Source organism: Oncorhynchus clarkii, chromosome 6 (genome assembly GCF_045791955.1).
Source record: "Oncorhynchus clarkii lewisi isolate Uvic-CL-2024 chromosome 6, UVic_Ocla_1.0, whole genome shotgun sequence".
In the NCBI taxonomy this organism is placed as follows: Eukaryota; Metazoa; Chordata; class Actinopteri; order Salmoniformes; family Salmonidae; genus Oncorhynchus; species Oncorhynchus clarkii.
The window spans coordinates 76,562,530-76,576,226 of NC_092152.1; the positions used below are offsets into that span (position 1 = coordinate 76,562,530).

Below are 13,697 nucleotides of genomic sequence, written 5' to 3' on the forward strand. Positions count from 1 at the left end.
TGCACGACCTAGGCTACACTTGTGAGGAACAAGTTTTGGTTTATTTCCATTTAGGAGTTGTCAATTTATTAGTTGTTTATTTGTTTCAATGTTACAATGTTTCTAGTTCCTTGCAGACAGGCCATGCACAGCCAATGTGATTTATAGGATATTTATTTTTATCAGGATATTTTCTACCTGCAGGCTGCAATGTTTTTGTTGGCTTTGTGTAAGCAATTTTTACGTAGTTGGCAATATAAGTTAATTTTAAAATTTAGATTAACCACATGATAATGATTTTGAGATGCCAAAACTTTATTTTAAATTAAATTAAACTGTTCCATGTAAATGTGCATATAAAAGTCATAACGGGCATGCAGATTGGTAGATAAATTGTCACTACAAATGGAAAAGGTTGCCAACCTCAGGTGTCGCGTAACAGCAGAATCTGCTAAGGTTAGCAGGAGGAAGAGGGTCAGGAACAGTTGTTCTTCTTCTTCTGGTTAGGCGATCCTGATCTCTGGCTCCCTCCAGTCATTTGTCTTAATTATTTAATCACAGTGCGCTTAAAGCAGGGATCATCATGTAGATTCAGCCGCGGGCTGATTTTATTGTTTTCTAAAGCGGATGGTCGGGGGGCCGGAACATAATTACAAATAACTTGCAAATTGATCGCAAAGAAGACCAAACCGATATAATATTTTACTAAAACATAATCATATCAAACTTTGCTTACATTTGTATATGATCACGTATCTCTCTATTATGCGTGGAAATACTAAGATTTCCCAAATTAAAATCACTTGGTGATTTCCTTTTTGTATTTTTTTTTTTGAACTTGGGGGCCTAATAAAACCACTCGCAGGGAAATTCGGCTTGTGGGCCGCCAGTTGAGGAACCCAGGCATAAAGTGTCAGACAAGCTCATTAGTCTACATATAGTTGGTTTTATTAATAAACATAGGGTGTGTCTATATAGGGAACAAATACACGTTTAAAAATGTTGACCAATCGAGCAGACGACTCTCGGCCAACTAAGGTTGTTTTTTTTGTCAGTAGTAGTAGTAGGCTATGCAACAGACTTAACACCAGCAGTCCTGCACTCAGCTTTTACACCCATAGAGAGGATTAGAGACCACCCTTATCTCTCCACAGCTGAGTTATAAAATAGATTAGACTTATAATTGGTGAGGAGCAGTTGTTTACATCGTGGCTTTGGGTCCAGACCTGACTTGAACAGTCTCAGCAAGAGTTCTTGTTTGCCAAAAGACCCAATGGGATGTCAGCCTACTATACTTCTTCATACTGCGTTTAGACAGCCAGCCCAATTCAGATTTTTTTCCCTCTCTCCACTAATTAGTCTTTTGGCCAATCAGATCACCTCTGAAAAAGTTCTGATGTCCAAAGAGCTGATGTGATTGGTCAAAAGACCAATTAGTGGTTAAAAAAAGGTCAGAGTTGGCTGTCTGTGTAAACGCAGCCTTGGAGGCATAAAACAAAAATACTTCACAACCTCATATTGGTTTTGCTTGTAACCATTTGGTTTGTTCTGTTAAGTACATGGTGGTGTCCTTGATAAAGTATTCATGCAATTTTCTGACTAGTCTGTTTTCACACATCAGAAGAAAATAGAAGATTGTGCTCATTCTAGACAAAGCCTAGAGAGCAAATGAGCAATACAGCCTCTGTTAGTAATAATATCACCTGCTATATGTTGAGCACAGTGCTGAAAGTTCATTAAGGTCTTTACTGGAGAGAGACCTCTACTTTGTTACTTGATATTGTTTCTCATAGCAGCTATGATGAGTATGAATGAGGCGTGTCTATCATACTCTTGTCAGCCATCCAGCAATAAGAAAGTGGAATTCCAGAGGTTTGACTGCTGCTGAACTCGAGCTGCTCTGCTATGTCATTAATGCCTGGCAGCTGGTACCTCCACCACTGGGGAGCCCCAGCATCTGACTGAGTTACAGCAGCTCTGAACACTACTGTAATCCTTCTGGGGGTGCCCCAGCATCTGACTGAGTTACAGCAGCTCTGAACACTACTGTAATCCTTCTGGGGGCCCCAGCATCTGACGGATATAGGGAGAGAGAGATGGCGGTATAGGGAATGATAGGCGGAAGATGAGTGCTATTAAAAAAAGTTTAATAAAAATAATTTGCAAGTCTCCTGAGTGGCGCAGTGGTCTAAGGCACTGCACCGCAGTGCTAACTGTGCAACTAGAGATTCTGGTTCGAGTCTAGGCCGTGAATGGGAGACACATATGGCCCAGCGTCGTCCGGGTTAGGGGAGGGTTTGGCCGGCAGGGATGTTATTGTCCCATCGCGCTTTAGTGACTCCTGTGGCTGGCTGGGCGCCAGGTGCACAGTGTTTCCTCCGACACATTGGTGTGGCTGGCTTCCGGGTTAAGAGGGTATTATCAAGAAGCTGTGCGGCTCGGCTAGGTTGTGTTTTGGAGGACGCATGGCACTCAACCTTTGCCTCTCTTGAGTCCGTACGGGAGTTGCAGCGATGGGACAAGACTGTAACTACCAATTCGATACCACAAAATTGGGGAGAAAAAGGGGTGAAAAATGAAATTGAAATAATTTAGACGCACAAAAAAATGTAGGCAACGGGGATCTTGATCCAGCAGGAGACTGGAGAAGCTTGAACTTGACATCTTAGCTAGGAAGTTAGCAAACCAAATGCATAGCTGGAGCCCTGAGTTGGATATCATTTATTTGACACATCTTAGATTGATTTAGTTATACTTATAAGCAGTGGCATAGCACGCAACCTCAAGTCTTGAAGCAGCTCAAATGATATGGAATTAGTTGATCCCAAGAGTGCAGAATGAAAGGCCGTGTCTCCTATTTGCTCTCCCTAAATCATTGTGATGTTTTTGTTCTGGACGGCTGCTATCTGCAGTTCTGTGTTGTATCTGCTCTCTGATGCTGTTGTCTCCCTAGTGCTGATGGTTGTGTTGATGACAGGCCTGAGATGCTGCTCAATAAACTCTGTCAGGTGTCTCAAACTCTGTCCGTTTTCCTTTATGGCATGTCAGAGTCCAAAGCACACAGGGAACTTTTATTTGCATGACTAATCAAAATGTGTTTTCTCATGACCCTCTCTTGTCCCTCTGCAGCAGACATATATGGTGAGCAATATGTTTGGAACATCGAATCGCAATGAAATTACTGTATTGAATCGCAATACATATAGAATCGTTTAAATCTCAATACATATCATATCTGCACCAAAGTATCATGGTATTGTATCGTGAGTTCTCTGGCAATTCCCAGCTCTACATAAGTCCCCTCTAGTTCAACGGAGGTTTGTTTCCATTTACGGCATTGAGAGCAGATCTGAGTGGCTGGGGAAGCAAGGCTGAGAGGGGCTGGGGAAGCAAGGCTGAGAGGGGCTGGGGAAGCAAGGCTGAGAAGGGCTGGGGAAGCAAGGCTGAGAGGGGCTGAGGGACTCATTTAATTATGGTCTGTGGCCCTCACTGGGAGGGCAGGACTAATCATTTAGAATCTCTCGCTTGGATGTCGGGGGAGGTATGGGATGGCTGCATTCAGTGCCTTATATAGCACAGAGGGGGGTGTGTGTGTGCGGACACTGTTTGATTTCCAACAATTGGCCATAGCTAAATTGTTGCTGCCACACCCCAAAAATACATTTTCTTAAAGTAATTTTCGGGATGGAACAACGCTTTCAGTATGAGCTTCAATGAATAAAACCACACAGAAATTTTGTAGAATAGACAATTGACCTATATATTTTTTTAAATAATATAATCTTTGATAATAAAAGCTAAGACGATGAAACCATTAAATTAGGAATTTAGGAGTACTTTTGGCATGGCTGGATTACCGACCGGGCACGCAGGGCACATGCCCAGGGGCCCCAATGGAAGTTAGCTGTCACACTGCAACATTTTCGGTCTACTCCATGGAAAAATGTGTAGAATTGCAGAAAATGTTGCTTTACAATTGCCAAAGTCTCTCAGGTCCATGGAAAAATTTATAGAATTGCAGGAAAGTGCCCCCTTTTTGGTCCAGAAAAAGTTTATTGCTAATAGCACCTGCCTGATAATCCAGTCTAGTACCATGTATAGGCTACAGTAAAATAATCTGTTATTGGGCTGGTTTCTGGGGGGATTATAGATGGTCAGTGTCATCTGATTTTCATTCGTCTTGGAGTAGAACATCTTTCTAAAAACCAGAAATGACCTTTTCAGTCCTTCTAAAAATATTGGGCGGCATGCCTCTCTCTTCCACGACCTTTGCCACCGCTGCTAAAAAAAATATGTAGGGGAAACACTGCATAGCCATGATTAAATATTGCCTCTACACAGTGCCCTGCTGATGCCCTAAGAGGAGCAATAGCAACAGCTGCTCCACAGATGTCCTGGAACACTCTAAAAACCACTGAATGTTGTGGCCCAAATGCCTCCCTATTCCCTACATAGTGCACTACTGTTGCCCAGGACCCATAGGGCTCTGGTCAAAGGTAGTGCCCTATATAGGGAATAGGGAGCCATGTAGATTATGAAAGAAGAGCTGACCAACCACAAGAAAAAGAGAGCAATACCATGGGCCTTGACTCATGCTGGAGGCATTTGCATGCCCCTCCGTCACCTTGGGGGATAATGTCTGTTTTACTGAGAGGGTCAATGCCGTGTGTCATCCACAGTCACTCTGATCTGTGAGAGTAAAAAGGGTATAGGAAATCCTGAGGGTTCAGGAATGCACCAATAAAATGACTTCATTGTGTTTTTGGGTACACTGTTCTATCACCAGATTCAGTGCTGTCCTGAGAGAAGCCTCTGTGATATAGTGGATTAAATCACGTGCATGAGATAGAAATGGTGAAACCTACTACACTGAACAAAAATATAAAACACAACATGTAAAGTGTTGGTCCTATGTTTTATGAGCTGAAATAAAAGATCCCTGAAATGTTCCATATGTACAAAAAGCTTATTTATCTCATTTTGTGCACAATTTGTTTATATCCCTGTTCGTGAGCATTTCTCCTTTGCCAAGATAATCCATCCACCTGACAGTTGTGGCATATCAAGAAGCTGATTAAACAGCATGATCATTACACAGGTGCACCATGTGCTGGGGACCGTAAAAGGCCACTCTAAAATGTGCCGTTTTTGTCACACAATACAATGCCACAGATGTCTCACGTTTTGAAGGAGTGTGCAGTTGGTATGCTGTCTCGCAGAATACAGAGCTGTTGCCAAATAATTGAATGTTCATTTCTCTACCATAAGCCACCTCCGTTGTTTTAGATAATTTGGCAGTACGTCCAACTGGCCTCACAACCACAGATTTTGTAAACAGGTTTTAGTTTCAGATTGATGGTTATCTAGGTTTACTGTAGATGAGCATCATTTCTCAAAAGGAAAGGAAGATTGTGCTGGAATTCTCAGAATGTATTCTGTGGGTTGTGTTCATTGACCTCTCCTACTGCTGAATTCTCTGAGGTACTGAGCTATGAAGAGCTTGTTTCTCCTGCTGCTGAGAGGTGTATGGGTAGCTGGTGTAGGGTTGGGCGATATATTGAATATATTTGAATTAATGTTTTTGCGCGATATTCCTATGGCAAGAATCCCGTTTATTTTCTTGTGTGTTTTATGTCCGCTTGTTCTGTCACCTTTTTGGTATTGCGTTCTTCACTCCTTCTGTGCTGTACACCTTGCCATTTACACCAGAGATGCTCATGTCTCCGCAATGGGAGTTGTTGTCCCAAAGGTAGGAAGGTAGGCAACACTTAGGTCCAAAATAATCCCAAAGAAATGCATTGGGCATATTTTGGACAGATTTTGGCAAGAGTGAAACCTCTCGCTTCGCATCTACTTCTCTGTTTACAAACACACACACACACACACACACACCAAGCCCATGCCACTACCAACAACAAGGATGAGAGATTTATTTTTCCTCTCTGACAAGCGGTTTCAACTCACTATTTGCATTTGATGTTTGGTCCAACAGAATTAGTCATATGGACACAGAAATACATTGAGACATTATTTCACTGTAATATAGGAAATTAACCTTTCTAACCATAACCCTTCTACAGAACTTGCAGAAGTGCAGAACTTGCAGTTTCCTCAACTGCCATTACTCACAAGGATGCATGGTCGAGAAACAGACTTATCTGTTCACTTTTGTTCGTTTATGGTTTTGTTTGAAGGATACAATATTTTTTCTTACAGACTAAAGGCTTTGTTGTCTGAGTTATATGGTTAATATATTCTCGTCTCTTCACCCCACATGAGTTTGGCAAAGCAAGCCTATGGTTGATATTACGCAGGTGGGTAAGTAGTGAGAGGTGGTAGGCCCAGACAATGAGTCTTTTGGCCACGTGAATCTCTCCCCTGCATTTACTAAGACCCACATTCCATTGCCCCCACTTAGCTAATGACATAGCTGGGCCTGCTGTGATGCATGGGGGAGGGTGGCCGAAGACAGCAGGACCGCGTCCCAAATAGCACTCTGTTCCCATATAGTGCACTGCTTTTGACCAGGGCTCATTGGGCTCTGGTCGAAAGCAGTGGGAATAGGGAATAGGCTGCCATTTGGGACACATCCCAGACCATTAGTAGGCCTCAGTGAGCACTGAGTAGCAACACTCTAGGGCAGGGAAAACCAGGGAACTAAAAATCCTTAGGTGCCCGATACGATATGTATTGCGATTCTCACAATTCTGTATGTATTGCGATTTGATACCTTGATTTTATTGCGATTCGATGTTCCAAACATATTGCTTACCAAATGTATTCACAAAGGAGTGTGAATACTTTCTGAAGGCACTGTAAGTCCATATAACAGTCGGAAGAATCTTAAAGGATGTTATTTTTTAAAACCAAATCTCTTTTTGATGTAAATGACACCTTTTGTGATTTCATGTTTTTGAGAAACTTACCGCAAATCCCTTCCTCATCCTCATTGTGTCGTATGGGGGCCTTGAAAAAAATCAAGGTTCCCAAAACAACCCAATACGTCCATTTAGAAATGGCAAAGCTCTCAGTATAGTGATGCAATTCTTTAGATGTCGTACACACTAAATTGTGTCCAAACTTTGTCCGCTAAGTTACTTTCCCTTTTGCGTGACTTGAGCCGTTTTCCCTATCCAGCTGTTCAATTCTCTGTGTAGCCTGCTGCTACAGGTAACTGCCAAAATAAAGGAAACGCCAACATAGTGTCTTTATAGGGCGTTGGCCCACCACGAACCGCCAGACAAGCTTCAATGTGCCTTGGCATAGATTCTACAATTGTCTGGTACTTCCTGTGTGGAAGCACCCCCATGCTTTCAATATACTTTGTATCCCTTATTTACTATAGTTTTTGCTTTATTTTGGCAGTTACATGTAGAATGGACCGAGGTATCGCTTGAGTCGCAACAAAATAGAATTGAACATTCCGGATAAAGTTTGGAATACCATTTTCCCCATTCCCCCTCCCAACAGTAGGGCCTGCTCCCCTCCTTCTCCCAACAGTTGAAGGTGTCGTGCCCAGTGGATCACCACGACAATTGCTTCAAATTAACCTAAACTATACCTCGAGGCCCAGCGGTTCTGGTGTTAATCAGACTGTTGTTGAAATGAATGGGAGTGGTCAGGGGATAGTGTTAAATTGGGATACCATCGAGTGCAGCTTTATTAAAAAGCCATTTTCACCTCTGGCCAGGATGTTTCCCCCTGGCACCACATTGTCTGCAGGGCCCTCAGTCTGTCCACCTTGCAGTATGAAAAACTGTGGAAATAGTTGATACATTGAGCCCAACAATGGAGTCACATGTTGTGCATTGTTACTCCACAGATTGCAGTGGTGATATGGCCATGTGTGCCCCACCTCTACACCCCTCCAGGGAATGAGATGGTGTGTTTCCACCAAAGATTACCTTACACTTTCTGAAAGCAGGATTTGGTTCAATGTAGTAAAATCAGCTAGTACTGTAAGCTGTACCAAGGTAGAGACATTTCTGTAGGCTTCATCAGGGTGGACTTTTGAATGCTGTATCAAGCACAATTTAGTTTTCATGTCCAAAGCTCTGCGGCTTTAGAATACAGAAGGACAGGAATGCAGGTGTCTTTCATGTTGTACAGATGCAGGATATTAATTTGACCATTTTCTCACGGTTTTAAAATAATCCTCCAGCAACAGGAAATTTTGTGGGGGTTGATACATTTTTAGTTAGTGCAAATCACGTCTGACATTTTAAAGTGGAAATTACAAACTTCAGAAACCTTTTTAAATCTTAAATACTCTACAAGTTTGAATTTCCAGCAACAGCAAATTCAAATTAAATGAACATCCCACATCTGTACATAAGGTTCTACTCTTTAAGTCTTATTCTCAACATTTATTTAGCTGGAGGCTGACATCTGAGCTGATCAGTTCATTAATACCTCATTCTCTCCTTTTCCAGGTATTCATAGCCTTTAGTAAGTGAGAATAACATGCTGGCTGTGATGGCGCTTGCTGATTTTCAGAAATGGAACCATATTCCCTATAGTCTATTGTGCCCTACTTTATTAGCCAGAAGAAGTAGTGTACTATAAAGTAAAATGGGGTGCCATTTCATAAGCAGCCATGGTTAGTTGTACAGTATGTGGAGGGGTCTGATTAGGCCTAGGTTGCTGGAGTACAGTACATCCCATCTCACCCCCACCTGACAAGCAGGACCATTTCATGTCCTCACCTGCTGTGTTGGTGCTCTTTCCCACCGTTTCTGTCCTCACCTGCTGTGTTGGTGCTCTTTCCCACCGTTTCTGTCCTCACCTGCTGTGTTGGTGCTCTTTCCCACTGTTTCTGTCCTCACCTGCTGTGTTGGTGCTCTTTCCCACCGTTTCTGTCCTCACCTGCTGTGTTGGTGCTCTTTCCCACCGTTTCTGTCCTCACCTGCTGTGTTGGTGCTCTTTCCCATCGTTTCTGTCCTCACCTGCTGTGTTGGTGCTCTTTCCCACCGTTTCTGTCCTCACCTGCTGTGTTGGTGCTCTTTCCCACCGTTTCTGTCCTCACCTGCTGTGTTGGTGCTCTTTCCCACCGTTTCTGTCCTCACCTGCTGTGTTGGTGCTCTTTCCCACCGTTTCTGTCCTCACCTGCTGTGACTGGGCTTCTTGTCGCCCGACTGTCTTTTACTGCGTCTCAGAGGAGTTTCAGAAATGAGTGTGATGTGCAGTAGATCCGTCACCAGAAGAAACCTAAAACCGATCCACCGGCCGGCCGCCTCTTTGGCAGTTATGTTTGAATTGAGCACATGTTGAGCGCATGTTTCTCTCTCTCTGCATGTTTCTCTCTCTCTCTTTACTGCTCTCCCTCCCTCCCCCTCTCTCTCTCTGCATGTTTCTCTCTCGCTCTCTCTCTCTCTCTCTCTCTCTGCATGTGTCTCTCTCTCTCTCTCTCTATGCATGTTTCTCTCTCTCTCTCTGCATGTTTCTCTCTCTCCCTCTGCATGTTTCTCTCTCTCCCTCTGCATGTTTCTCTCTCTGCATGTTTCTCTCTCTCTCTGCATGTTTCTCTCTCTCTCTGCATGTTTCTCTCTCTCTCTGCATGTGTCTCTCTCTCTCTCTCTCTGCATGTTTCTCTCTCTCTCTGCATGTGTCTCTCTCTCTCTCTCTCTGCATGTTTCTCTCTCTCTCTGCATGTGTCTCTCTCTCTCTCTCTCTGCATGTTTCTCTCTCTGCATGTTTCTCTCTCTCTCTCTCCATGTTTCTCCCTCTGCATGTTTCTCCCTCTGCATGTTTCTCTCTCTGCATGTTTATCTCTCTCTCTTTACTGCTCTCCCTCCCTCCCCCTCTCTCTCTCTGCATGTTTCGCTCTCTCTGCATGTTTCTCTCTCTCTGCATGTTTCTCTCGCTCTCTCTCTCTACATGTTTCTCTCTCTCTCTCTCTGCATGTTTCTCTCTCTCTGCATGTTTCTCTCTCTCTGCATGTTTCTCTCTCTCTCTCTCTCTCTCTGTATGTTTCTCTCTCTGCATGTTTCCCTATCTCTCTCTGTGTATCTCTTCATCTCTCTCTTTCTCGCTCTGTATCTTTCTCTCTCTATCTCTCTCTGTATTTCTCTGTATGTTTCTCTCTCTCTCCCTCTCTCTGTATCTCTCTCTCTCTCTCTCTCTCTCTCTTTCTCTCCTCTGTATCTCTCTCTCTGTCTGTATGTATGTTTCTCTCTCGCTCTCTCTCTCTCTGTATGTTTCTCTCGCCATGGCTGACTATTTTCTACATACACTCACACTTGTTCTGTATCTTTCACAGCACACACACACCCACTCACCCATGTTCTCCACTTGTGCTCGGTGATATTAGCTGTGTAGCTGCAGAGTTCCTCTCTGTGATGTGCGGGACATCCTGTCAGTCCTGCTAGCTGACTGTGGTAAATATTTTGGTCCTGCTAGCTGAGTGTGGTCCTGCTAGCTGACTGTGGTAATAGTTTGGTCCTGCTAGCTGACTGTGGTAAATAGTTTGGGCCTGCTAGCTGACTGTGGTAATAGTTTGCTCCTGCTAGCTGAGTGTGGTCCTGCTAGCTGACTGTGATAATAGTTTGGTCCTGCTAGCTGACTGTGGTAAATAGTTTGGTCCTGCTAGCTGACTGTGGTAAATAGTTTGGTCCTGCTAGCTGACTGTGGTAAATAGTTTGGTCCTGCTAGCTGACTGTGGTTAATAGTTTGGTCCTGCTAGCTGACTGTGGTAATAGTTTGGTCCTGCTAGCTGACTGTGGTAATAGTTTGGTCCTGCTAGCTGACTGTGGTAATAGTTTGGTCCTGCTAGCTGACTGTGGTAATAGTTTGGTCCTGCTAGCTGACTGTGGTAATAGTTTGGTCCTGCTAGCTGACTGTTATAATAGTTTGGTCCTGCTAGCTGACTGTGGTTAATAGTTTGGTCCTGCTAGATGACTGTGGTAAATAGTTTGGTCCTGCTAGATGACTGTGGTAATAGTTTGGTCCTGCTAGCTGACTGTGGTAATAGTTTGGTCCTGCTAGCTGACTGTGGTAATAGTTTGGTCCTGCTAGCTGACTGTGGTAATAGTTTGGTCCTGCTAGCTGACTGTGGTAATAGTTTGGTCCTGCTAGCTGACTGTTATAATAGTTTGGTCCTGCTAGATGACTGTGGTTAATAGTTTGGTCCTGCTAGCTGACTGTGGTAAATAGTTTGGGCCTGCTAGCTGACTGTGGTAATAGTTTGGGCCTGCTAGCTGACTGTGGTAATAGTCAGCAGCTAGCCTCCACTCCAGATGCCTCCATACACAGCCCACAGCCCTGCTTGTGTGTATCTGTGTTTCTCCATGGCTGTGGGTGCTGTACTTCAATGCTGACTCTGCAACTGGTTTCACATAGCAATTAACTCTTTCTGGGTGTATGGTGCTCACAGTGCTCGGCTACTCGATGCGACTTGATTCTGAAATTAGTTGGAGGAGCTGTGGGTATCTGAGCTTTTCTGAGATGAGTGAAGTCTTAGGGTTCTATGACAGATTTAATTTGGAACCCTGTTCAAGGCTTTGCTTCGCTTGCGAGCTACATGGTATTTTTACAGAGATATAAGCTTAGTTTAGGAGTAGTGCGAGGATAAAATGGTTCTAGACATGTATAGCCAAATGATCTATATTACACCTCAGTTTTCCAGTGTGTCATTAATACTATCGCCACAGCAGTAGTTGCTCTGTTGTGTGGGTCATTAGCATTGTGGCTGGTGGTCTGAGTGAGAAAGGGAAAGAGAGGGGAAACATAAATATGTCGGCTGTTATCAGCACACTGCTGAGTGTCCTATCCTCTGGGTACCAATAAAGGAAATGTTCACTTGGTGCTCACTAATGGGTCTCAATGACCTTCTCATCTCTATGTACTAAAGTCCTGCTGATGTTCTGTCGTAGCTCTCTGTGGTGTCCACTCCAGTCATAGTCAATCAGTGCAGCACCAAGGCCACCAGCTCTCAGGGCTAATGGATCTCTGATTGAACTAGCACCATAATAGTAGCAGCTCTTTTGTGGTTAAGAAACATTCTTGAAAACTGTAGTGAAGGTAGCTTCTTCATTTATGCATTAATTTACGCATGCATGCACACACACGTTCAGTTGCCTTTATTTCCACAGTTTATAGATCTGGAAGATTAGTTTATTATCTTGAGAAGGAATGCTCAGTAAATTTTTAAAAAACTCTTGAGAGACGAGCCAATTGTGTGGTGAGACTGGACTCAGATGAGTGGCCTTCTTTCCTGTTTGGTTTTGCCTTAGTTCGTAGATAAGTAATCAAAGTTGTGCCTTGGATATCTGCCAAGTCTGGCTGTGTGAGATGTTTATTGGTGCTCAGCTACAGCATAATCACTATGGCAAATATCTGACTGGGGTGATTTGTGAAGGTTGTTTTCAATCTTGATGAAGACTGCGCTGTTGCGTGGGTTGTGCTTGCCCTAGCTTTCACGTGCTTGCCCTAGCTTTCACGTTATCCAGAAGGACTTACAGTAATGAGTGCATACATTTTTTTCTGTACTGGTCCCCCGTGGGAATCGAACCCACAACCCTGGCGTTGCAAGCGCCATGCTCTACCAACTGAGTCACACGGGACTGTTACACTACTAAGAATCCTGTTGTACCTCTTTTGTGCACTTGGTCCCCTTGCGATGAATAAAAAGCCTAGTTTGTGCGATGCTTTGGGATTGTTTCATTACTTCTCAATTATGCAGAAGTCATTTACTTTCATGGTGATATTCAATGTTGGAAGCATATGTTCTGGCTTATTTCCACAGCCAGGAGAAATTGATATCCTAATAGCTTTTTACAGCTGGTTTGTGTTACACTGTTTGTTGCACTCAATTTGTAAAAACAGATCCATATACTATAATTACGTTTGGATAATTGCCTAAATATGGGGCATTAGTTGAACAAGGGAAATTAGTTGTAATTTTCATATTTAGAGCTCTAACCTCTCCTGAGGGAAGGCAGTGGTTTCCTTCTCAATCAAATAGTGGTTTCCATGTTTTCCAGGATGCTAGATCGAAAGCGCAGATCATTAGCAGCTCAATTTCCAGCAATTCTATCCATTTTGCTCTGGGGTTTGGTTCTGTGTATTTACATGCTGTATTCTTGGCTTTCTAATATTTCTACTACTGTACATTGTATTTTAGTTACTGATACACACCACACACCACATGCTTTTATACTGTATTCTTGACATGGCTCACACTAATATATCTACTACTGTACACATTCTTATTATATCTTGTGTAGATTTATCCAGTGTAGATTTGGATTTTACAGTGCTATTTGGGTTGTTAATTGAAATGTTTTCAGACATTTATTTAATTTCACTTTTTGGATTGTTTGTTTTGCTAGGCATTACTGCACTGCTGAGAGATAGAAACACAAGCATTTCGTGGCACCTGCGATAACATCGGCAAATCTATGTACCAGACCAATAAACATTGATTTGATTTTAGAAAAAAATACAGGTTAAGGCCATGTAATAATTCCATGCGGAGCATCGGCAAATCAACACATTAATGGGCCAGCGCTGTTGCTGATTTTACAGGATTAACATTGAAAACACGACTAGCGAGCGCAAAACATGTAATAAAGTGGTTGTAGATCATTTGAAAAATGTATAAATGAATTATGTAACAGGAATATACTGCAATCATTCACTACGTAATCTTTCTTCCGCCGCCGGTCCCATGAATTTATTTACACTATATATACAAAAGTATATGGACACCCCTTCAAATG

The 13,697-nt window shown here is 43.0% G+C and overlaps 1 protein-coding gene and 1 non-coding gene across 2 annotated transcripts in view; one reads left to right on the top strand and one right to left on the bottom strand.

Annotated features, from left to right (window-relative positions):
- The window catches only part of LOC139411623 (talin-2-like), a 125,793-nt gene that overhangs the window by 20,387 nt on the left and 91,709 nt on the right, over window positions 1-13,697 (top strand). The window lies entirely within an intron of this gene.
- On the bottom strand, window positions 12,467-12,540 carry trnaa-ugc (transfer RNA alanine (anticodon UGC)). Its single transcript has one exon. It is a non-coding gene; the product is annotated as a tRNA-Ala (tRNA).